General features: G+C 40.4%; 1 protein-coding gene across 1 annotated transcript in view; it reads right to left on the reverse strand.

The window, feature by feature from the left end:
• Positions 1 to 24,866, reverse strand: part of adgrb2 (adhesion G protein-coupled receptor B2) — a 248,109-nt gene that overhangs the window by 184,683 nt on the left and 38,560 nt on the right. The window lies entirely within an intron of this gene.

Here is a 24,866-nt window from a genome sequence, read left to right on the forward strand (position 1 = left end):
GGGTGAGTGGTTGCTTGATGTAAAACGCTTTGAGTAACTTGAAGGTGGAAAAACGCTCTTTAAAAATGAGACCATACAGTGACACATATCTAACTTGTAACTTCTAAGTGACCCTTTACCAATGTCATCAAAATTCCTTGGGAGTGTGATTGTGATGCTAACTGTAGGCATGCTCTGTCTGAGGCTTTTTTTAGACTTTAATATGAGCTTTTTAAAAATGTATTATTCTTTATTATTTGTATTATTATTAATCAATCAATCAATCCACTTTATTTATATAGCACATTTCATAAACAAATTGTTTCCAAAGTGCTGCACAGAGACAAAGTGACATAAAAAAATAAAATCAATAAAATCAATAAAACACATAAAAATAAATAAAAGAAATAAAAGAAAAGAAAAACACAGAGGACCACACAACTCACGCGGTGTTAAAAGCCAGAGCATAAAAGTGGGTCTTAAGACGAGACTTAAAACACTCTACAGTGGGAGCTGTTTGAATGTGGGGGGGGCAGGGCATTCCACAGTTTAGGTCCAACCACAGAAAAGGCCCTGTCCCCTCTGGTTTTAAGTCTGGTCTTAGGGACCACGAGCTGGAGCTGGCCCTCAGACCTCAGAGCGCGCACCGGGGTGTAAATTTTGATGAGGTCCGAGATGTAATCTGGGGCTTACATCTTATTACTATTTATTATTATTATGATTATTATACTTTGTTTTACATTACAAACATAAAAAACACAAATACAACAAAATTCAAACAGTAAACAAAGTGAGTGTACGTTACAGTCAGCCATAATTAACAGTCGCAGGATGTAACGTACAGTATTCTGCTGTTCTAAGCAGAATATAAGATTTCCATTTCTCCCATATCTTGTCAAATTTGTCCATTTGAAGTTTGTTGCACATTGTAATGTGCCATGACAAAGATCAAGTATACCAGTTTATTCCAGTCGTCCAGGATGGGGAGATCCGCTTTTAACCATTGTATAATCATTGACTTCCGTGCTGCTAAACTCTATATACCAAATAAACGTCCCATCTCAGGGCTTGTGTCCACAGAATATAAAAGTCCAAACAATAATTCATCCCAATTTAAAGGCACTTGTAAATTAAATATTACTCTCAACTCTGATCGAAGATTATTCCAAAAATTCTGTATCATGGGACATGCCCAAAACAAATGACCAACAACCGGATGAGCCTGAATAAGGTGTTTAATCTGAGTTTTCTAGTCTGACCAGAAAGAACTGACTTAGCTGGAACTACAACAGGCGAGTTGATTTTTACTGTTGAACAAGTCCCCCTCAAATAACACTACAGTCACACGCTAGCTAGCATTAGCCAACAGTTTTTTTTAGTTCAGTCACTCTCACTTCTTGTTGAAAATCAAACACCTAAACAGCATCGTGAACGCTCGTAATGATCACAAGCTGCTGCTGTTTGTGCCGTTTGTGTCTACTAGTCTACAAAAGTGTGACTATTTACCATCCAGACATCGATAGCATACCGATGAACGCATCAGTACAAACCGAGCTTTACACTGACTCACTGCAGCCCAGACCACGCCTTGTATGTTCTCATTTCACTTCCATTTCCCTCTGTATCGCCGAAACATCACACTTTTTTAGGACTAATGGCTCATTTTTCAGCAATTCAACACAAGAGAACGTCTGTGTATTCTAGTCCATCTCTCTTTTGCTTCTGAGCTGGCGGAAAAGGACCAGAAAAAAAAGAACGTTGAAAATTACCTGGTGGATTACGGTTGGATTTGCTCCTCTGCTCTCTCTCTCTTTTGGTGCACGGCAGGACGGACAAAGGAGAAGGGGAAGGTACGAAGCGAAGGATAGGCCAAAGAGGAGATCAATATGGATAAAACCCTTCGCGGCCTGACCTTTGTGGACCTCGCTATATTGTTTAATGTTCTGGACGCCGTTTTAATGGACACATCATCACGTATTTCATCACCTAACTGTGTCCTCCTTCCAACAATTTCAGCTATTTTTCTCATCTCTGGGGATTCTGGGCGTCCCTCATCCACGGCTTTATCACTCCCAGCTCCGCATGGGGTCGATATCTGGGGCAAATGAGGACGTGCGGTCAGTCAGAATTCGGTAGAGTTTGCCAGTTGCGTTTGCAGATCAAAGACAACACAACGCTTTCTAACTGGAGCTAGCAAGTAGGTGGCCTAAAGTTTGAAATGGGGAAAAAAAAAGTTTGAGCATAAAGTGGAATTTAAGTACATAATGTAGCAGAGCCGAGCTGGCGGTGCACAAAGCAGAGCGCTTACAGTGTTCAAAAGCGAAGTATTAAAGATAAAAGACCGTTTCAAACAGAATGGCGGCTGCGTAGTCGTCACGGTGACGCCTGTCAGTCACTCGGCGGGCTGCTGACAGTGATTTGTATGAAACGGTGTACCTGTGACTGACACGCTGCCACAGGATATCGCTTTGGTTTCAACTTTTAGATTTTCTCTTCCAGATGTTGGAGCAAACAGGCGGAGCAAAGAGCGCGTGTTGATTTGGGTGCGTTTAAGGTAGCCGTCGGTGTTTTCTGCGCCTTAAGAATGGTAATTTGGAGGTTGACAAGGTGCACTCTCCTCGAGGATAGATTACGGCTACGTTTCAAAACTAGTAAACGAATGCGAAAGTGGTGTTTTTGCTCGTTCGACTGCTTATGTTTTTCATTCTAAGCAGGGGTCGCTACAACAAATGAGTTCCATTGCCAGTTTTTTTTACACCAGATGCCCTCCCCCTCAGAATCACTGGTTTGACTGGAATGGGCAATGGGGGAAACACAATAGAGCTGCACAATATTGAAAAAGATGCAAAATATTAGTGTGAGATTGATATTACTTTGAATTTGACAGTACAGTTGTCTCTCGTTATGTCGCGGTTCACCTTTCGCAATTTTTTTTTTTGGTGCAATTTTGATGCTTTTTTCCCAGTGTATGAAGACGCATTGTGTTCTACGTCCTGATTGGCTGTTGGACTGTAGACCATTGTCCATCAGTCTCCTCCGTGCCGTGTCTCCTGTACAGTACAGAATGTGTTCAGACAAATTTACATAAACGTTGGATCGCAGTGTGACTCTGAAGTGCTGTACGTTTGCGATTTGTTTTCTCCTCGACAAAACCCACAATGTCGATGAAACGTTCTGCACCGACAAAGACGCCTACGAAGGTTTGAACTTTGAGAGAGTTTAAACGAGACAGAAATGTGAGAAAATGTTAATGCCTGTGTGAGAAAAGTGTATAAAGTGTGTGGTGAGGGGTTTTACAGACTTAAAAGAGATAAGATAAATAAAGCTGACGATAAACGAGGGACCACAGTAAAATAAAGCTTTAAATCTGACAACTGGACAAAACTGGACTGAAAATCGCAGTGTGGTCTTATTCTGGTCAGATTATTAATCAAATGAATCTAACCAGAACTGAAGAAGCGGCTTGGATGATCAGCAAAACGTCTTTTCTCCTACAACGTTTTGTCCAGTTGACAGATTTGGCACTCTTTTACCGTGGATAAGACCTGGACGACTGAGAGATCACACAGACATTTGAATCTGACACATTATTTCAGTTGGTACGTTCATGCCTTATTTATATTTCCGTAATGTTCATTTGACTTGCATGCTGCTACGGCTTGCTGTGTGGGACCGAAAAACAATCATAGCAAGCCAGTTTAATAAAAGCATCTCTGAAAATACTGCAATGCTAAATCTGTTAGCCTCATAGCATGATTGCCCGAGTAATTTGCCAAGGTTTTCGGGAAAATACAAAAATAAACTGCCTATGTCAATAAGACGACTGGGTAGCTGCGAAAACCGTTCTCATTCGCCGAGGTCAGAGCCAATGACACCTGCAGATACAGCGGGGTCTGGGGAGTAGAACTTTGCCAAAAAGAATCACTCAGGCCGTTACGCTATAAAGCCGGGATAATGTTGCTCTTCCGTCTCGCAATTTCGGTATTTTCCCAAGTCCAAATCGGTGAGTGAAGCCTGCAGGAGGACACAGAAGCCTCGTGTCTGCCTTGCTGGGTCTGTCACTCAGCGGGCGCAGACTGCAGAGATCACCACAGTCTCCATAAACTTGCACAAACAGAATTAGCCCACAGCACAGCGAATACCTAATTACACACATTAGCGACGACAACAGAGCTTTAAAATTCCTTGATGTGGTGCGTGGACGTGCTGTGACAAACACCTGCACAACAACAAGTAAATATGGAGGAGAGATCACCGGAATGGGGGAAGATGGCAACGTATGCAGCTGGAGTTTGGTTTGACTTATTTCAGTGACCTAATGATGTTATTAAGTGGATTTAAAATGTTCAAACTAACTGCGTACAAGTTTAGATTGCTAATTTCTCATAAAACAAGAGATTTTAGGAACATTCTGAGTATTTTTTGTTGTAATACGATTAGATTTGAGCTGTAGAGGGTTGAATATGTAACTTTTATGGCTAAGTATTGCGTCATTTTGTTATTTTAATGATGCTGCTTGTTTAAAAGTGGTTTACTGGGATTATCTTGCATTGTTGTTATTGTGTCAGTGGCATAAAGTAGTTTCAATGTGATCGTTTATCGCATTATATCTTTGTAGCGATATATCATGATTCAAAATGTGTTATTGTGACAGGTCGACATCAAAACAAGGAAATACAATGCAGGATTTGAAACAAGTAAAATTATCGCCCTCTTGTGGATGGAGTTGGTGTCTAGAGAAAAAGTTTACGCATTATGCACAATCTGTTTTTAATTATTGATATTTCTAGACTAGAGTTTATTTAAAAATGCATGATTCAATGTCAAATAAAGTAGCTAACACGCTAAACATGAAAACTTAACCTACTAACCAGCCACTGTCAATGCAGGATTTAATATTGCAGGAGTAAATTCATCGCCCCCTTGTGGTTGGAGGTGCCGCCTACTGAAAGAGATTTCACATTACCTAAAACTTTCCTTTAATTATTCATAGTTCTATAATTAAGTTTATATAAAAACATATTATTCAATGTCAAATCAAGTAGCTAACACACTAAATATGAAAACTTGACCAACTTAAGTCACTGTCAATGCAGGATTTTAAAATGCAGAAGTAAATTCATCGCCCCCTTGTGGACGGAGTTGGAATCTATAGAAAAAGATCTCACATTATTAATATTTCTATACTAAAAGTTTATTTTAAAATGTCAGTGTCAAATCAAGCAGCTAACACGCTAAACATGAAAATTTAACCAACTTCAGTCACTGTCAACGCAGGATTTTGAATTGCAGAAATACATTCATCGCCGCCTTGTGGATGGAGTTAGAATCTATAGAACTGATACAGAATCTATAGAACTGATATTTCTATACTAAAGTTTATGTTAAAATGTCAGTGTCAAATCAAGTAGCTATCCCGCTAAACCTGAAACCATAACCGACCATAACCAACTAACCAGCCGCGGTCTACGATTTACGGTTTATAGGGCATAAAGGGAGACATATGGTAACCTTGTAAAACCAATGTGTAAATCAAATGGCATGTAAAAACACGGTGAGACACTCCACTACTCACAATATGAATAGTATATGGAAGTGTGTCCAGCCAGGCAAACTGAGCGCACACAAACACGCACACGGCTATTTTCAGCCATATATCAAATCTGAGCTTATGGCTTCTCTGCTGCTGGTCATTTACTCCGGGGTCCATCTGGGAGAGCCCAAACTGATAGAAGTGCACCATAATGGGCTTTTTATAAGCTACCGGACAGCCACATCCACTCCATCTGGCTCCGTCTCTCCTCTTTCGCTCCTCCCCGCTTTCTCCATCGCCGCGTGGCAGATATGAAGAGCAAAGTGGAATCAGGTTGGGGCCGCACAGCCTCTGCCTTACTACAGGGGGCCCAAGGTCAGTTATGCGCCTTCAAAATGGATTCAGAATCGAGTTTTCTGCACCCCGGCGTCCACCAGTGTTTTCATATCAGTCGCTCATACATACGGCGGCGCACCTTCACAGCTATATACACACGGATAAACACAGGCTGGGCAAATTCTTCTACCGCTGAATTGGCTTTGTTTCATTTCATTCTGAGTCTCAAATACTCACTCTTCTCCCCACATTTTCTTTCTTATTAGATATTTTCAAATCTCCAGGCTCGCACGCGGTCTAGTAATTTTGTCAGTCTGCATTAGAGGTTCTCAGACTGGTGGGATTCTTGCTTTGCCTGTTTTGTCCTTTATGCATATCAAACAGGAAGTATTATGCAAAGTTGATTTTTTTGTTTAGCTTCCTGCCATGTTAAAATGTTGTTCCCTCATCAAAAACCTGCCTGAAGAGGTTTTTAGATGTCATCCATGCATGTTTCAGTAAATTAGCGATCTCTCCTGGGCGCTATTCGAGCCATCTTTACGATTAGCTGTAAGATTCTGTCCAAAACTTTGCCCGTAATCCTACGTCACTCATGCTCCTGCTAGACAATTCTCCATAAATACAGAAAACAATGATACAAAACTGTAGGCAGCAACTTGACAAGCGTGATGCAATGTGCTTTAGTAGTTTCATTAGCGGGAAGCACACTAATTGTGTTGTTATGCTCTGAAGGGGAGTGACCTAGCATGGAGAGCAAAGGTACTGAGGACTCAAAGTGTCAAAAACGAAAGTGAGACTTATAAAACATGTTAATACAATGTTTTCGACAAATATAATAAAAGGTAGCATGGTGATCTAAATATGTTGTGTGCTAGCAATTAGCAATTAGCAAGTACAGTGGTCCCTCGCTATATCGCGGTTCTCCCTTCGTGGTTTCGCTGTTTCGCAGATTTTTCCAGTGCAATTCCATACCCTTTTGTACAACGTATGAACGTGCATTGTGTTCTGCGTCCCGACTGGCCAAGGGACTGCAGACCACTGTCAATCGATGTCCTCCGTGCCACCAAATTTACATAAATATTCAATCGACACTACAACGAAGCAACGGCAGGACGAAGACGCACGGTCAGAGGAACTGTGAAATACACGTGAGTCACTATTAATTAATTAAACAAAAGAGAAATATGACAAAATGTTAATGCCTGTGTGAGAAAAGTGTATAAAGTGTGTGGTGAGGGGTTTTGCAGCCAAAAACATATAGAATAATTGCAAAAAATAAAGCTGACGACTTGGCGGATTTGGCCTATTGCGGGTTATTTTTGGAACGTAACCGCCGCGATAAACAAGGGACCACTGTACTATAGAAGTGTGTTACTTAATACTTACTTTAGTCTGAAAATGTTTACTTGTGACAAATGTTATGCTATTCCTGACTCAGTTCTAACATGTTTTTACGTAGAACACTCGTCTGGATCAATTTGTGTTCATAATTTCTAAAAATATGTCATGGAGTTATTATAAAACTGTGTCCTTCTGCCATGTGTCAGAGTGAGTAACCCAGCTGCACAACAACAATCAGCAGACAATCAATGTCCCGTTGGCCTCGGCTACTCACTCAGTGTAACATTAGTGCTCTGGATTGGCTTGAGCAATTACATACAATTATACACTAGTGGTGGTTCAGCTTTACTATAGAGCAGGCTAACGGTGTTTACACTCATGGCTGGTAGCATGCTAAATGGATCGATGGCAGATAAACATTAACCCCAGTTTGCCACACAAGTGTTTGGATATCTCTGTTTGAGAGTGTCACCAATTACACAGTTACAGAGCTGTGGGCTAAACGTCTGGTCCACGCTGAGGTAGCGCGCAGCATGTTACCTTGGCACGCAACATGTCTTATCATAACTCATTAATCTTGGAATTCAAAGGTTGCTGCTTTGAGGGAGGTGTCATGATAATTGCAGTACGTGTTAAATCCTGTACGACTATATAATGTTATGTAATGCTATACAGATGTGCAGAAAAGATGCTCTGTGAGATCTGTACGAGGATATTCTTGTGATAAGCGGGATCAGACTTGCTTTCTAGTCACCGTGATGACAACAGCGATTCCAAATTACTGTTCAGTTATTGTTACGACCAAAGGATGGATCAAAACATATTTAAGAAGGACACAGGAGAACAGAGAACAGAGATAAGGGTTCAAAGCGTTTTTTTGTTGTTTTTTTTCCCGTAACTTCTGGTTCTTGTTAAGTTTAAAAGCTGTTGGGAAAAAGAAAAAACCTTGTCAAACCCCATGCCCCAAAAAAACAAAGTAACAAAGGAAAAAGACCATGATGAGCCAACGTAAAATAAGGACAACACGCTGGCTATAGGAGCTGCTAGCGCACCACTGTCCCGCTACGCTAACGAAAAAACAACCCATAAACTTCCCCTACATGAAATAAAGAACAAAAACATGATGTCCGGACTCACCAGGCTACACAAAAGAAGTTAGGCTACCAAAAGCTATACGGACCCAGCGTGGAGACAACAGCAGGGGGCAGCGCCGGACCCCGAGAGTGCGCGTGGGAGACTGATGGAGACGGCGGAGAGCGGTGAGCAGAGAGAGGGACGAGCATGGTGGGCTTATGTTATTTAAAGGTTCTGAGGTGCGAAAGCAAAACAACCGGGAGCAAAACAATAAAAATATACTTAAAAATAGGCAATAAATTGTCAGCTAACTACTAACTATCTTGAACTAACAAAAATATCCAGAAAAAAATAGGAATAACTTCTGATGAGTTAAATAAGAAGGGAAAACGTAGGAAATTAAGAAACCCAAGGGGAAATTAAAAAATTGACCGAACCTAAAAGTTATGAGCAAATTGTAGGTAGCAAGTAAATGTTTTTCCACCTTCAAGGCACTCAAAACACTTGACTCACACATTCATACACCGGTGTACGCAGACACTGGGGGCGAGGTGCATTCATCTTTGGAAGCTGGAATCGATAGTGGATCAGATCGCTCAACCAGTGATGTTTATATCAAGAGCAGGATTCAAACGGCCAAACTTTGGATCTGTGAACGAACACGCTACCGACCGAGCTACTGCCGACCCAGAGGGGACTTGTAGGGGACTTGAAGTTAAAAAAAATACCAACACAAATGAAAGCAATGCAAAGATGTACTATATATCCCTGTGGTTTCTTGGTTTTAGACAGTCACAATTTCATCAAACTCACAAATCTCTTTATTTTGGTCATTTGTATTGTACAGTATCGCATTGGGCGTAGAATAGTCCTTGTTATTATCTGTTGCATTCCGCTGTCACTGACAAAACACAATGTTCTAACTTCTGAAACAACCCGGTATTACATCAACTCTGCAAACAGTTGTGTTGATTATAGCCACACCATACGATGGAGTTCTGCTCACATTTGGCTTCAGACTTGCACTGTGTTGCTATGGCGACAGTCTCCTGCTGATGCCGAATAGAAATTGCTATTCAACTCAGCAAAATGGACAGTCTTAGAGATATTTCCAGTAGTATAACTTTTTAAAGACGGAAAAGCTAAGGATTTTGGTGGTGGGCTTTGAAAAATAGGCTATAAAACCGATTATTTGCAATGACGACCGTGAACAACTGAAAGGAAGCGATAGCATGCCGATGATTATTTTTGTGGAAACGTTTTAATTACGCCTTGGTGGCAGTATGCAGCCTGCTGTTAGCCTGCGCGTGATTGTGCTTTGTGCCCATTTCCATTTGTGTGCAAACATGCTAATATTGGTCATGCGTGTTTACGGTTATGTGACATCTCCAGCATTTCACTGCTAATCAGCTTCGAGAGCACACTGACTGCACAGATAATGCTAATGACTAAAACAAGTGTATGCATGAACAGAGCAACAATTAGCATTAGCCAGAGCAGTGGAGTGTACACAAGCCAGCCAGTAAGCACATGCTGCACACAGCCCTCCATCCCAACTGAGGATACAGGAGTCAATGGGACAGAACATCACATACTCAGCCAACGCACGGGGCCATGACAAAAATTCAAATGAACTAGAGACGGGCCGAGAGAGAATCATGAGTTACAATTAATCTCATGACAACGTAGCCTCATCTAAACTCTGAACAATGCTATAAAAACGGTCCCTCTGCTGAAAAAATATTTGTGTGTCGCTAACACTCGAGAAAGTTTCAGTTCTAAGGCCTTATACTTTTTTGACAGACAGTTGTGTAACAGATCAAAAACAAGGATCACTGGGCGACAGTAGCTCAGCTGGTAGAGTGTTTGTCCACTGACCCACAAGTCGGCGGTCCAATTTCAGCTCCCGCAGATTAATATTATTGTTGTGTTGTTGGGCAGTGTGTACGTACACTTGTGTATGAGTGGGTGAGCGGTTTCTTGATATATAGCACTATGAAGCCCTGAACGTGGAAAAACGCGATATAAAAATGTGACTGTTTACCATTTTACCATTTACTGGACAAACAGCATCCACGGGACACAGATATATTAGCATGTTGCCTTGCTAAATTGCTGCTATTATTATTTTTTCAAGGTTTACATCCAGTATGTGCCAGCAGAGGGCAGCAAACATCTACACAGTGCACTGGAATTAGATTAATTTATTTATTATAAGTTCAAAAAAGGTAAACTGTCACTCAAATGCATGTTACCTTGACTTGAATAGAAAGTTACAATATTAAACTCTTTCTCCACACTTCATGAACACATATGGTCACATTATTAACCGAGAAATACGGTAGTTTACTTTGTTCGATTTTCTTTTCTAACTGGCGCCTTGACCATAGAAGAAAAATGATTGAGGTGTTGACTAAGGCGATATAAAGAAAACCTGTCAAGTACATCGCTAATTACTTCATAATCACTTAGAGAAAACACCATAACACAAAAGACGTTCACAGCCTTTAGCCCTCTTTGGTAAAAACAGGGCAAAGAGGCGGCATTGTTCTGCAGTGGTAAAACACCAATCAAAGTCTAATATTGAGCAAGTTCCATAAATCATTTCTATAAAAGTGTAATTATACAAGGTCCTCTTTAAAGGTCCAAGGTAAATGGAATGGAACACAACAGACTCACGACATTAGCTCAAGGACACCGTAAACGCTACAGAAATCCACTGAACAAAACAAGTCTTTGGTGACAATGCAACGCAACACACATTATTACTATGGCAACTAGTACTGCTTTTAAAAATGGAGGCTTTAGTTATAGTTCTCCCACGCTCTCTTAGAAACCAGACTAACTCAATGCACAATCATGTTTCTTAGAGGAGTAAATCATGTGTTGTCACGGGTAGGATTTGTACATTTACACAGCTGGTTTGTAGATACTTTCATTTTCCCCATACGGTAATATCTTACACATACAACAAGCAATGAAATCCTGTCTCTTCACTTGAACTATATAAATGGTAAATATTATTATTATAGTATTTTAAGGACTAGAAGTTGCATTTTTTTCATAGTTTGTCCGGGGGTGCGACTTATACTCAGATGCGACTTATATGTCAAATTATTAAAATATATAACTTCACATCTTTGTTATTATCACACTGACAACTGTGCAAGGACACTTTAGACTTGTGTATCAGTGTGACAGCCATCTATTTCCAGAGCGGTGCGTCATCTATTTCCGAAGTTGGCGGTGTTGTTCAGAAGCGACACCGAGGATGAAGAATTCTATGGATTTAGTGATTTGGAGTGAGATCAAGAGTAAACTTGTGAGCTTGTTTTTTATGCTTTAGTCATCTAGACCGGACACGTGTTCAGTTTTGTCTGTGCTTCATGTTGCTGAATAAATATAAATGTGTTACGTTAGCGTGCTGTACTGATATTCAGCCTGTTGTTCTCTATTTTATTGTCATTATTATAACTTGCCTTTAAAGATAAAATGTCCATTCTTGGTCTCAGATTTTGTAAAATAAATGTCCCCAAACAATGCGACTCATATGTTTTTTTCTTCATTATTATACATTTTTTCACTGGTGCGACTTATACTCAGGAACGACTTATAATCCAGAAAATACAGTAGTGACATTTTGATATAGCGCTTTCCACCTTCAAGGCACTCAAAGCACTTTACATCAAGCAACCACTCACCCACCAGTGTACACAGACACTAGGGTGAGGTGCGTTAAGTGTCTTGCCCAAGGACACAACAAAATGCACCGCCAACCTCAGTGGACCACTCCAATGATGTTTATGTTGAGTGATTCGAACTGCAAACCTTGGGATCAGCAAACAACTCAACCAACTGAGCTACTGTTTGGTTTTCTACCTGATAACAATATTCTTTGCTAAGTACAACATTTTTACCTGCCATTAGACCTGCCAGTTTGTACTAAAAAAGAGCTAAACTACTATTACCATTATTTTCAACAGGCTCGCTTTGTTCTGTATTCGGCAACGTGGAATAAACAAGGAACCAGTCCAAGTAGGCTTATGCATAGAAACACTTACAATAAAAATCTCCACCCGCGCATACATTTCACCCTCTTATGACCCCAATATGCCAATAGGATGTCGTGTTATTTCTGTCACAGCAATTGAGACAAAGAGTGTGCGTTATAAGTGGGTTTGCCTGATGTTTTACAGAGTGACAGTATAGACACATAATGGAGCTATGCTTGTTTAGCAATAAAGACCCAATTTTGTGTTCGTCCAAAGCATCACTGGCTCCGTCTACAGTTGCTTAGTTACAAGTTGGCATGAAATGTACAATTTGATTCATGCAGGTGTGAATATAATACTTTTGTGTCTTCTGGCTTCCTCTCATACTTGTGGGATGGAATGTATTCGAGGTAGTTTTTTCGCACTTTCTTAATGATGGAAGCCTATGGCAATTATAATGCAGCTATATACTTTATGTTATGGTCTGCAGGGTCAACTTAAAAGGCTCCCCAGGCACGTTATAGCAGTTATGCACAAAGAAAACATGGAAACAAAATGAGTGCATGGCTAGGATAAGTAAGTACTGTTAGCTTCATGCCAGTGTATATCAGAATGTTGGAAAAACAGCAGGTTTGAATAAAAATGTGGAAAACTTCTTGCAAAAAATGAGGAATATTTTTGGACTTTGTGGGTAAATTTTTCCTAATTTTAAAGATATAATTTATCTGATAATTTTGTATGTTTAAGGATATATTTTAGCGTATTTTTGTTGGATTTCCAAAGTATATTGTTATAGGGATTGGTGTTGCTGCGATTCTAAAACTTCTTGATACTCAATACTGACAAAACCCTCTTTCTTTAGACAGTAGAATGTAATTTTCAATATTAAATGGTAGTACTACTTTCTTTTATATTCCCAATTGGTCTTATATCTGTGTAATCCCTCGGTCGTCCAGTAGGTTTCATAGTGGTCCATGGGTGTATACAAGTCTATGTGTCTTATACTTGTTCTAATACAGCTCAAGATCTCAGGAAAGGTTCATTTCTGTCCTTTGAATGTGTCTTTTTATTTAAGTATAACGCAGCTAAAAGTATGACTATGATCTGTAGGACCAAAGAGGACAAGCACATGAGATATCCTGATTTTTACCTGTCTAATGTTGTGTTGAAAGTTACAACTAAAATTAAATATCTTGGACGTATCATCACTGCGGACACGACAGATGATGATGATATTTATAGACAATGCAGGATGTTGTACGCTCAAGCTGATACTCTTATGTTCAATTCTGGTCCGTGCTCTGATGATGTTCTTTATTGTACACCATTATACGCTGCCCACGTCTGGACTCATTACAAAAAAGCCAGTCTCCAGACGCTGCAGGTGGTTTATAATGACGCGTTACGGGAGGTCGCGATGGACGAGTGCGACCGAGATGTTTGCCACTGCACGAGTCAACACTTTCCTGCGCTAAGAACTTTAATGTACAGTTTTATTTGCAGCTGAATAAGCCAGAAAATGAAATAATAATGTCACAGATTCAGTGCAGTTCAGTCTTTTAAAAACGTAAATGTTACTCTTCGTATTGTCACTGTCCTTCTGTCCTTGTCTGTTTTTAAAAATGAACCATGAGTCTGGAATAAAGATGAATTGATACCAGCTCAAATATCTAGTTTCGATATGAGTTTTAGTATCAATTAACATCTGATTTTCTGTACTTTTGACAACCCTAATAGGGAAATTAAAAAGGTAAATATTAATGTATTGCCAATTTCCCCCACCATTTTTCTATGCTTTTGTGTGACCGCAACCTACAGAACTAATTACACGATGTGCATTCGAGAACGCAATTTTTGATATTACCCAATAACTCAATACTTGTGTGTCTATGTCACTGCCTCATTCATGGATACATATGGCATATAAACATATAGTCCACTGATAGATGGCATGTGGGCAGGCGCCGCGGCCTTGACCACCGGAGAAACCCACCTCAGATCACAAATAAGTCACCGCAGATAGAACAACATTCCACATTCAAGGACTACCGCACCATCATCTGTTCAGGAGATGAGCTTTTCTACCCGTTCTCGCTGCCCAGCCAATGTTCCCAGGAAAGACGGGGCGCGCCATGTGAATAAACATGGCCACAAGCTTAGACTACTCAAATAAAAAAGTAGAAATTAAAGTTGAGTCACCAAATATTGCTGGCCTGGATTTTGTATTATGTAAAACGGTGTGAGTGGGTGGATGCGGACTGTCTGTCTGTCTAGGGTCGTGCTTCCTTATCTGGGGTATGGCGCAAGGTTAAATTGAAGTATTTGTAGTATTTGAAGGTGAAAATGTTGTGTAATGTTTTGGAGGATTTTGGATTAAAAGAAGTAAAAGAAGAACATGTACTAGTGTGGTATCTGGGCCTTCTAGACCCCTTTAAACCTTAATGCATAGAGGTGCTTGAGTTCAGAGGCCCACGTTCCTAACACTGAGATCTGGAATTGTTTAAGTCTTCGGACATAGGATAGGAGCCGGGTTACGAAGGAAGCGTCCTGTAAATACTTTAAATACGTGATAGATTCCTTTGTTCGGGGTGTCTCGCACTGGATCGGAGATGGGCATATACTCTGTTCTTGTGATAATCAGAGCTTTTGTGTTTTGGGTCAATTCCTGAACACACCCCGCTCTGGACCGCAGGACGGCTACAAAGGTGAGCAGCCGTATTGGAAACTAAACCTCACTGGCCCCTGGGTTCTGGGGTTATGGGTCGCCAAGACAAAACGTCCCCTTAGAATTATACGGCTATATCTAATGTTTTTTTGTTTTGTTTTTAAAATTGAGTTACACATTCTTGTTTTATCAGGATTATTTCTCAGAATGCAGATAGAACCGTATAATTCTAAGGGGGCCCAAAAGAAAGGTTGGGAAACACTGGTCTAGAGCAACACAACATCTCAAGAAGTTTGCATTAAGACAGCGCTTCTCAATCATTTTCTGTTATGCCATGAAGAAGAAAAAAATTCTCCGCAGCTATAATAGTATAATTTGTCTATAAAATTGTTTTAAGTACTACATAACAACAAAACAAAAGCAAAAAAAGAAATATAGATCAATTTACAACAAAAACTATTTAAATAACATTGTTTTTTTTTTGTTTTTTCACAGAAAACATGTAAAATGCATCAATTTCCCTGAACTTCATGAAAAATTTATTCTCATTTAATATACACATTTTTTAACCAACCAATTGCACCATTTGATACTGAAACAATAAAATAAAATATAATAAATAAAAAAACTAATCAATAAATTAAAATAAATGTCAAATTAAATAAATATCAAAATAATACATTAAAATTAAATAAATATAAAATTAAAACATTATAATTAAATAGCATCAATAAATAATAATAAATTAATCAATCAGCATCATTAACAAGATAAAAATGAATAAAATAATTTGCCCTGTTTTTTTTTGTTTTTTTTTATCAAAATGTCAGGATTAATGGCTACAATGAGCACGTTTTGCAGTGCACAGCTTTTCGTAGCGGGGTTTGAAGCATGATACTGCAACTCTCAGCTCCTGCTCAAAGTTCTACCATTCACTTTTTTGCCTGAGCTTATCTATAAGCTCAGGCAAAAAACTAAGTGAATGGTAGAATTCATACTTTATCCATAGATACTTTCATTTTCCATGCTATGTTTCCAAACTTTGTAATAAAAGACAACATTCCTGCCTCTTCTCTCGCACAATGCTCTGTTTTGTTCAAGCTCCGTTGTAGAAAAGTTTAAGACTGACATTCTTTTATCTACATTATGTAAAAAGATGTAAACTTCAAGCCAAAAGTTTCCAAACCCTTGCCGTGCCAACCTCTTTTAAATTCACAGTCATTATAATGATCTCGGTTCATTTGTATGTCATAAAGACGTCTCCTACAGGCACCAGTGTGAAATTACAAGCCGCAGGGATTGGACTGTCTGGTTTGAGTATGGTCAGAACAGGACTCAGGTCACATAATGGCTATTCTTGGCACTTACATTTTTGGCTTTCAGTTCTGTTTAATTTTGGGTCTTACTCAGAGCCCAGAGGGAGAGTCCACTGTGGCCGCACCATCATCTACTGTTAGTGGACAGAGTTATCCTGTGGGCGCAGTGAGTCAGGACATGACACAAAATGGCTGGCAGTTTCCCCAATTCCCAGTTTGCGGTACAAGAGATTATGAAAGTCTGATTAAAACACACCAACAAAATGATGTGTGATATTTGAGTGCAAGAACATGAAAACAAAAGTATAGAGAAAGACAAAAAAGCAGTAAAAACATTCAGTTTGGGTTTGGAAAGTATTCATTGGGGATGTGATGTTCGTGGACGAGTCGGCTCTTTTGAACGGTTCCTTAACGATTGGATCTGGATCTCGTTTTTTAAAAGTGATGAATCTTTTTTCTGTCTAATTTGTATGCATTTTTACACTGATTAACACAGAACCGACACAAGAATCAGCACAGAAGCAGAGCAGGAAACACAAGTGAGAGATTTGTGCACAAAAAAAACATATTTGAGATCATAATAACAGTTAGTTTTAAAATTATTATTATTGTAGTGCAACATTTTATTAACATTATGCATAATTCCAAAGGATAAACACTTGGTTGTTTCTCTCTGTGATGAGTCCGTAGATAAAATGAGTTCTCACATTGGATTCTGTCATATAAATTAAAAGTAAAAGAGCCAGTTTTTGAAATAAACGAATCCAAACCATTCAGATCGTATAAAAGAGCCAAAAGTCCCATCACCAGTATTCATTGATTTCCACTTCCTGTTTGAACGCGACATTTCGAGGACACTTGACCATTCAAAAGCTATAATATTTAGTTTTAAATTGTTAATAGCTATGGCAACAGTCCTATTGCGGATAGCGGATATCATTCATTATTAAACCCCCTTAACTGAAAGTCATCATTGTTTAAAGTTTTTGAAACGCATCATCACCTCACTATTATCCCTCTTTTCCCACTAATCTGTTTTCACAAAGTCTTTCTTAAGAAATCCCTGAGTCAGCCCGAACGCCGCGCTGATGAATCACTCGAATACTCCTCGCCAATAGTCACATTGATTGACTTTAGCAGCGTTTTGTACCATCTCCAGTGAGTCTAGGATCACTATCTCATCACCTCAGCCCTGAGACAAGAAGTAAACTCTCACCTCGGGCTGTATCTTTAGTCTTTTCAATGAAAGGTCATCTGTGGCGGATGCACTTTGAAGGATCGCTCACTTCAGTCTTTGAGGAGATGTGTTGAAATGCCTTGTAAATCCTACTAGGAGGTTTTACTCGTGATCTTTTGTTGCCATAAGTTATAGTGATTTTATATTGAGTCCGAAGCTCTTTAGCAACATCATATTCTAGCGGTACAAGTGGGAAATGAAAGGTAGTGACTGTCGGTTTCCGTTCTGTTGCGTGAAGAACAGAGGCACGGGAATCGTTCTGTAGGTCTTTATTGTCGGTTACAGCCATACAGTCGGGTTAAAGGCAACGTCCAGCAAAAGAGTCAAGTGCGTAGTGTCTAAAGCAGAGTCTAACAAGGTGAGACTGTGCCAGTGTTTTATGACCCTCCCAGAGTGGGGGGTTAGACATTCCTGAGATGAAAGGAGGATAAGAAATGTGGCCTTAAACAAAATGACCAGAACATAGCTGCTATCCTCCCTTAGTGTGATATATGGCCACTGCTGCATGGGAAACAGAACGTTTTGCACCGCTGTAAGAAAGTAAGCAATGTACAGTGGCCCCTCGCTATATCGCGGTTCACCTTTCGCGGTCTCACTGTTTCGCGATGCAATTCTACATGCTTTTTCCTTGCATTGTGTCCTGCGTCCTGATTGGCTAAGGGACTACAGACCACCGTCAATCAGTCTCCTTCGTGTCGCGTCTCCCGCACAGCACAGAATACGTTCAGCCAAATTTACGTAAATGCTGGATCGACACTACAGCGGAGCGACGCCAGGACGAAGAGGCGCGGTCAGAGGAACTGTGAAATACACGTGAGTCACTATTAAGCAATGAAACAAGAGAGAAATGTGAGAAATTGTTAATGCCTGTGTGAGAAAAGTGTATAAAGTGTGTGGTGAGGGGTTTTACAGCCTTAATTGTAAAAAATAAAGCTGATACTGGATTTCGTCTATTGCGGGTTATTTTTAGAACATAACCCCCATGATAAACGAGAGACCTCTGCGTTACATTTGTATATTGTCCACAGAACTTTTGGTCTTGGGTAAAAGTTCAATCTCGAACAATTTGCTGAATCGCTCTCCTCATTCTACATGAACCTACGCTATATTTGACCCATCCGTCAACTACTGCGACTAGGGCAAACTTTCCAGAGAGGTGGGACACATTCTTAAAGATTTTGCAGAGGTATCTTGGTTAGAAGCTAGCGGGAGGATTAGCTAGCATGCACGCAAATCTGCAACGCTTTCAGTACTATTATTTTTACGTAACAGCGTGACTAAAGCACGGTAAAGTCTATTAAGAATTTAGTTCAAATACGCTTCCAATGTAAAGCTGAAGACTTCTGTTACAGCAGAAGATCCAAGCTCCACTGATTCTTTTTGTCATTGTTTCTCCGGCTGCATTGCTACAAATTGCCTGGGATGCTTCAAACAGCGTTCAATATCACACAAACGCAGACACAGGCTAGCCCATGTAATAGCAGCTCTACCTGTCTCTCCATAGGTGGTATCTACAGAAGAAATGGAAACAGGGAGACGGATGAACAGGCACATGAAAACCGGCACTACAAATGTCCCCAGCATCTCTTAGGAGGGGCTGTGCTGTATGTGTGTGGGCGTGTAGGGGGGGACCAAAACCAGACAAAACCAGACAAGGGGAGACGAAAAATAGTTGGACATGCTTTGCCTAGCTCGAACCAAAACAGTCATTACATGGAGGGCCTGAATAGGTGCACTTAAGTACTTGATGCTGTGGAGGCACGCTGATGGTGCTTGGCTGCAAACACACAGACAGTAGCGGAATGAACAGGTACAATTAACATATCCGAGAGCGTTCAAGAGCAGTCATTTATGCTTTCACCAACGCTGTGTGATAGCATCAACTCACTTTCACTTTTCAAAGGACTTTGTAGAATAACCAAACTCTTAAGCGGTATTACAGTGTTAATTAGTTGAAATGAAAAAAAAAAAAGAAAAACAGGACGACAGGTGGGGTACGCTCTGCTGTGGGAAACAAGCGTATGGGAGGGCATCTGGACTGGGCATGAATGAACATCTAGGTACAAAGTCTGTCTTTTTATTTCGGATTGTTGGCATTAGCGTACATGTTAGTGGTGTTTTCGGCGTTCATGGTGGAGCTCTTCGGAGGAGCTGTCGGGCACAAAGTTTGAGTAGATGGCTCCTTCTACGACCACGACTCCAAAATATCACGTTTAATATCAGTCGCAACGATTCTAAATTCAATCTTTGTCATGGTCTCACTCTAAGACCAAAGACTCACACAATTTTTAGCTGTGACTTAAGATTCTCCCTACGATTAGAAATCTCTTCGCATCATCTAACGTTTTGTCAAGGTTTGGGTTTTTTTTTTGTGTGTCCTGCGCTGTTTTCCTCCCTCCCTTCTGTGTTTGAGCCTGGAGCTGGGCGGAGACTCTGGCACCACCTCCACACACCTGCTTCTAATCAAGCAATCAAGCCTTCACCTGTGAGTAGAAAAGAACTGAGGATCCAACACTCAAAGACAGATCGTCGTTTCACCTGCCAGTATTCTTGTCATTTTCCGTTTTTTTTTTTTGTTCATGTCATGCTCCGGTTTATTTGTTCACGTATTCACAGCAAACCACTCTGCACCTCCGTCTCTGTCCCAGCTCTCCATGTCCGGTACAAACACCTCAGCCTCTGACCCTGTGACCCACGACCTGCCCCAAGACTACTGCCGACGACACCGCTCCCAACTGTTTACCTGTCCACCTTCATTCACATTCATGTATCTGCAATTAAACTCTGTTGAACTGTTTCCCCAAGTCTGTATCTTTGGTCCCTCCGTCAGTCTTTACGGACTCTTTTTTAGTGTGTTTTGCTACCTGATTTTCTCCATTCAAAGGTCATTTTCTTGTTCCATAGTAAGAAATTCAACTTATCTTCATTGCACTTATTAAATTACAAGTTTGTTGCTAAAGAAATATCTTCAGAAACATACATTCTGTCAGGATTTGGGTTTTTTCGTGTGTTCTGTGCTGTTTTCCCCCCCTCCCTTCTGTGTTTTGCCTGGAGCTGGAGATTCTGGCACCACCCACTACACACCTGCAGCCGATCGGCAATCAGGACTCCACCTCTGAAGTACAAACTGGTTGAGGATTGTTAGAGAGGCTGCAAGATCGTCTAGTCATCTTCCTGTATTTCCAAAAGTCATCCTTCATGCCATCCTCCTTGAAACTACTCTGCACCTCCGCCTCCGATCCAGCTCACCTTGACCGGTACGAACACCCCAGCCTCTGACCCTGCTACCTACGACCTGCTCGAAGACTTCAGCATACGACACCATGGCTCTCAACAGTCTGCTCCGTCAGCCTTCATTTACTTTTCCATGTCTGTAAATAAACATTGCTCAAACTTTTTTTCCCCAGAGTCTAAATCTTTGATCCTCCCAGTCTTTACCATGGGGTTGCCTCTCCACAGATCTGACATGCAACTTCATCCCCAGTTCCAGGCCAAGCAATAACATCTCCACGAAGCAAGGAGCAGAATCATCCACCGGAAAAGTCCACCTTTAAATGACCTTTAGACTGTCTTAGAAATGCCAGATGCTGATTTGACTTGTGTTGGTTTGACTAAAACTATATAATTAATAACGCAAATGTGATCTGGGATTTGTTTGTTCAGCCAGTACTGCGATATGGCACAGTTAGAGGATTGTAACTGCTGGAGTGGACATCTCTGCCTGCATATTCTCTGTTTCCCCTCATATGTAATAACGTCCCATGTGGCCAGAACCCCTCTTGAGATGAGATTGTGAAATTAATCGTATATTTAACATATGCATCCCGTATGAATACACTGGCAATACATTTCAGCAGAATGGATCCTGTACTAAATATCTTGCATCATTTTTGTGAGTTAACGGCGCACTGCATTTTCTGAAAGTAGCCAGGGAGTGTTCAAAGCATCATTAAAGCCATAAGAGCACTTACAACTCCTAAAGCCGGTGGTTGATAGGGGACGTTTGAGCTGTCCGAGCAAACTACTACAAACTACGGCTGCCACAGGACTTCATCAGATGTAGCAGCCGTATATGGCGTACATGATCTGAGAGCGTGAGTGTGTGTGTACATGTCCAGAGAGAGGGTAATGAGGACCACTGGGGCTCGTTTAAGCAAGCAGGGTTCACTAACAGAAGAGGCGAGCTGCAGCTTCACTGTCCCCAGAGCCAGGCCAAAGCTGAGAGGCTCCGCTGCATCCGGCGCCTATAATCTCCAGTCTTCATTGCATCAGGAGAACACTACCTCCACAAAGCATCGGTCCCCTCTGAACCGGGGCTGCTAAAGAAGAACTGAGAACCCTTTCAGACTGGACTTGTGATCTTTGGGCGAATGGACCCGACCTGGTTTTGCAGTAGTTTTACAGAATAAGAAACAGATTAAAATCGCAATACAACAAATCAGAACATAAATAGTGACAAATAATCTTCATAAAATTAATATTAAAGGACAAGAAAAACCTTTCAATCACATGCACAGATAAACAGAACCGTTTGAGCCTGGATTTAAATATTGTCAAAGTAGAGGCCTGTCTCACATCTTCAGGAAGAATGTTACAGGTTTTAGCTGCAGAAAACTGCAACGCTGATTCCCCATTTAGTCCTGGTTTAGTCCATGTTTAATCCTGGTTTAGTCCTAGTTTAGTCCTGTCTTAGTCCAGGTTTAGTCCTGGTTTAGTCCTTGTTTAGTCCTGGTTTACTCCTGGTTTAGTCCTGTTTTAGTCCATGTTTTGTCCTGATTTAGTCCTGGCTTAGTCCAGGTTTAGTCCTGGTTTAATCCTGGTTTAGTCCATGTTTAATCTTGGTTTAGTCCTTGTTTAGTCCTGTTTTAGTGCTGATTTAGTCCTGGTTTAATCCTGGTTTAATCCTGTTTTAGTCTATGTTTAGTCCATGTTTAGTCCTGTTTTAGTCCATGTTTTGTCCTGATTTGGTCCTGGTTTAGTCCTGGTTTAGTCCATGTTTAGTCCTGTTTTAGTCCATGTTTTGTCCTGATTTAGTCCTGGTTTAGTCCTGGTTTAGTCCTGACTCTGGGCATCAGCAGGAGGCCGGTCCCTGAAGTCCTCAGAGTGTGAGATGGTTCATATGACACTAACATATGTATAAATGCTGTTATGTGCAGTCAAATCAAAATCAAGTCACAACATGAATCAATAATAATATGAATAGGTAAGTGAAACTGAATATATTGAAAAAAGTTCATGAGGCAAGGCAGAAATAACCAACTCATATCCATGGGTTTCAGAGTGATGGAAAATTAGCACATTTTCAAAACAAAATATATCTTTTGAATGGTGAAACGTGCTCATATCGGCCTATAACCAGGAAACCAAAACCCATGAAGACTTATGTGAGTCCTAGTTGAACCTGTTTAAAGTCAGGGCCTCACCGATTCAATGCTGGTATCAGACATCAGCACCGATACTGAAAGATTTGCTGGATCGTTTGGACATATAAATTGATGTAATCAGACGATTTACCGGTCGTAGTCTGCCCCGTTGGTCTCAATGTTTGAACTTTTATTTATACAAAGATGTTCTGTAGTAACTTTAGAGATAACTAACAGCTACGTAACACATTTGGATCGGTTTTGTCTTACTTAATTTTTTGGAAATAAGTAAATAAATGCTGTTTTCAGTCTCTGCGTTGGTATCGGTTGAGATGAGGTGTCGGCAGTTGGCCATAGTATCAGAATCGGTATCGTAACTGAAAAAGCTGGATTGGTCTTTTCCTATTCAAAGTTATCAGAGAGGAAATATGTTTTACCATTTTGCTATTTCGAGAACATTTGGGTGATGGAAAAAAACACAAATACTGTAAACTATATAAACATCCTGCTAAGGGAAAGTGGAAATATTATCCAAATTTCTTGAATATCTGAGCGCCAAAGCAACAGTATAAGAAATCAACAAATCGTTTTTTTTGTCTGGGAATATTGGTCGCAAACAAGAACTCGCATATGAGTAAAACACAGAATGCTTTTATATACTTTCTCTTTATCATCATTATAGATTGAACTATACAAATAAAACGTACAGGACTTCACCCAGTTTACCGTTATCACCTGTGGCGTTTTTAACAAGCCAAACGAGGTAAACAAATACAAACCTATATATGCCTCATCGCTTTACACTGATTCCCTTCTAGCCAGCCAACTAGCCCTCTGCGGTGACAGGCTAACCCACGAGGCCTGTTTGATACATACACACAAACACACACTCACACAACTCTGCAGCCTCCTTGAGGGAACTCCCTAAAGCGTTTATTGACCAGAGAGAAAGTGGCTATTAATCTGACAAAGGCTTAAAAGGCTGTCATGATTCTGAGCTGGGGTTTGTGCGTGCACCTGGAGACATGTTCACATAGGTGCTTCGTTTCATATGTTGCCTTTTCACTTGTGGAGCTGGAGCATTATTGAAAATTCATAATTATTTTGAGGCTTTAGAATAGGAGACGTGGAGGAATATTGATCAGCCTTATCGCACCAGCCCATGCCTTTCTGGGTGGAGGCTGCATGCTTCATTGTGTCTTTTCCGGAGTTAAACGTCCTATATTACGCAAAATTAACTCCTTGTGAGCTTTAAACCGTGTTATAATGCTGTTTCCTCCTCAAAAACAGACCTGGAGTCGTGTTTTGTTTCATTCACACGTTTGAGTAACTTTTTATTATTAGTCTGTCTGCATCTGTAAAGCTCAAAATGCTCTGTTGTTGTAGCTTGTGACGTCATGAAGTGGTAGTTTTCAAGTTAATAGCTAGCATTTACCTTTTGTTTTATGGAGATTGAAGACCTAAATACGCAGGGTTTGTGTGTTAAACTTGTGTGAATGAAACAAAACACAACTCCAGGTCTGTTTGTGATGAGGAAACATTATAACATAGATCAGAAAATGCTGCAATATGGGCACCTTTCACAGATCTGACTCGTAAATTGGACGCGCCAAGTGTTTGTTTTAATGGAGATATGTTTAAAACCATTCTTTTTGTGTGTGTAACTTTCCTGGCAAAGCAGTTTCCATGGGGACAAACAGGCAGCAGACCCTCCACCAGTGAAGTTACAGAATGGACCTTTTTAAAGTTTTCCTCCAGCAACCTCACAATCGGTATCACAGTTATTGTAGAAGTCAAACGGACCCATCTGTCCATGTTCTCAGGCAATTTGGCAGATATTTACTTAGAACAAGAAAAAGTGCCAAAGTTAACCTTGCTAAACGTGCTGGGAAACAAACTGGAAACTGTATTTGAAAAACAAAACTCTTTCTGACTTCGAATCAACGACTTAGAAAAGTTCCAAAAAAACAGGTAAGCAGTATTTATAATTATACTTCTCAATGATGCCTCCAACTGAGACCCGCAATTGT

This window comes from Periophthalmus magnuspinnatus, chromosome 11 (genome assembly GCF_009829125.3).
Source record: "Periophthalmus magnuspinnatus isolate fPerMag1 chromosome 11, fPerMag1.2.pri, whole genome shotgun sequence".
Taxonomy (NCBI): Eukaryota; Metazoa; Chordata; class Actinopteri; order Gobiiformes; family Gobiidae; genus Periophthalmus; species Periophthalmus magnuspinnatus.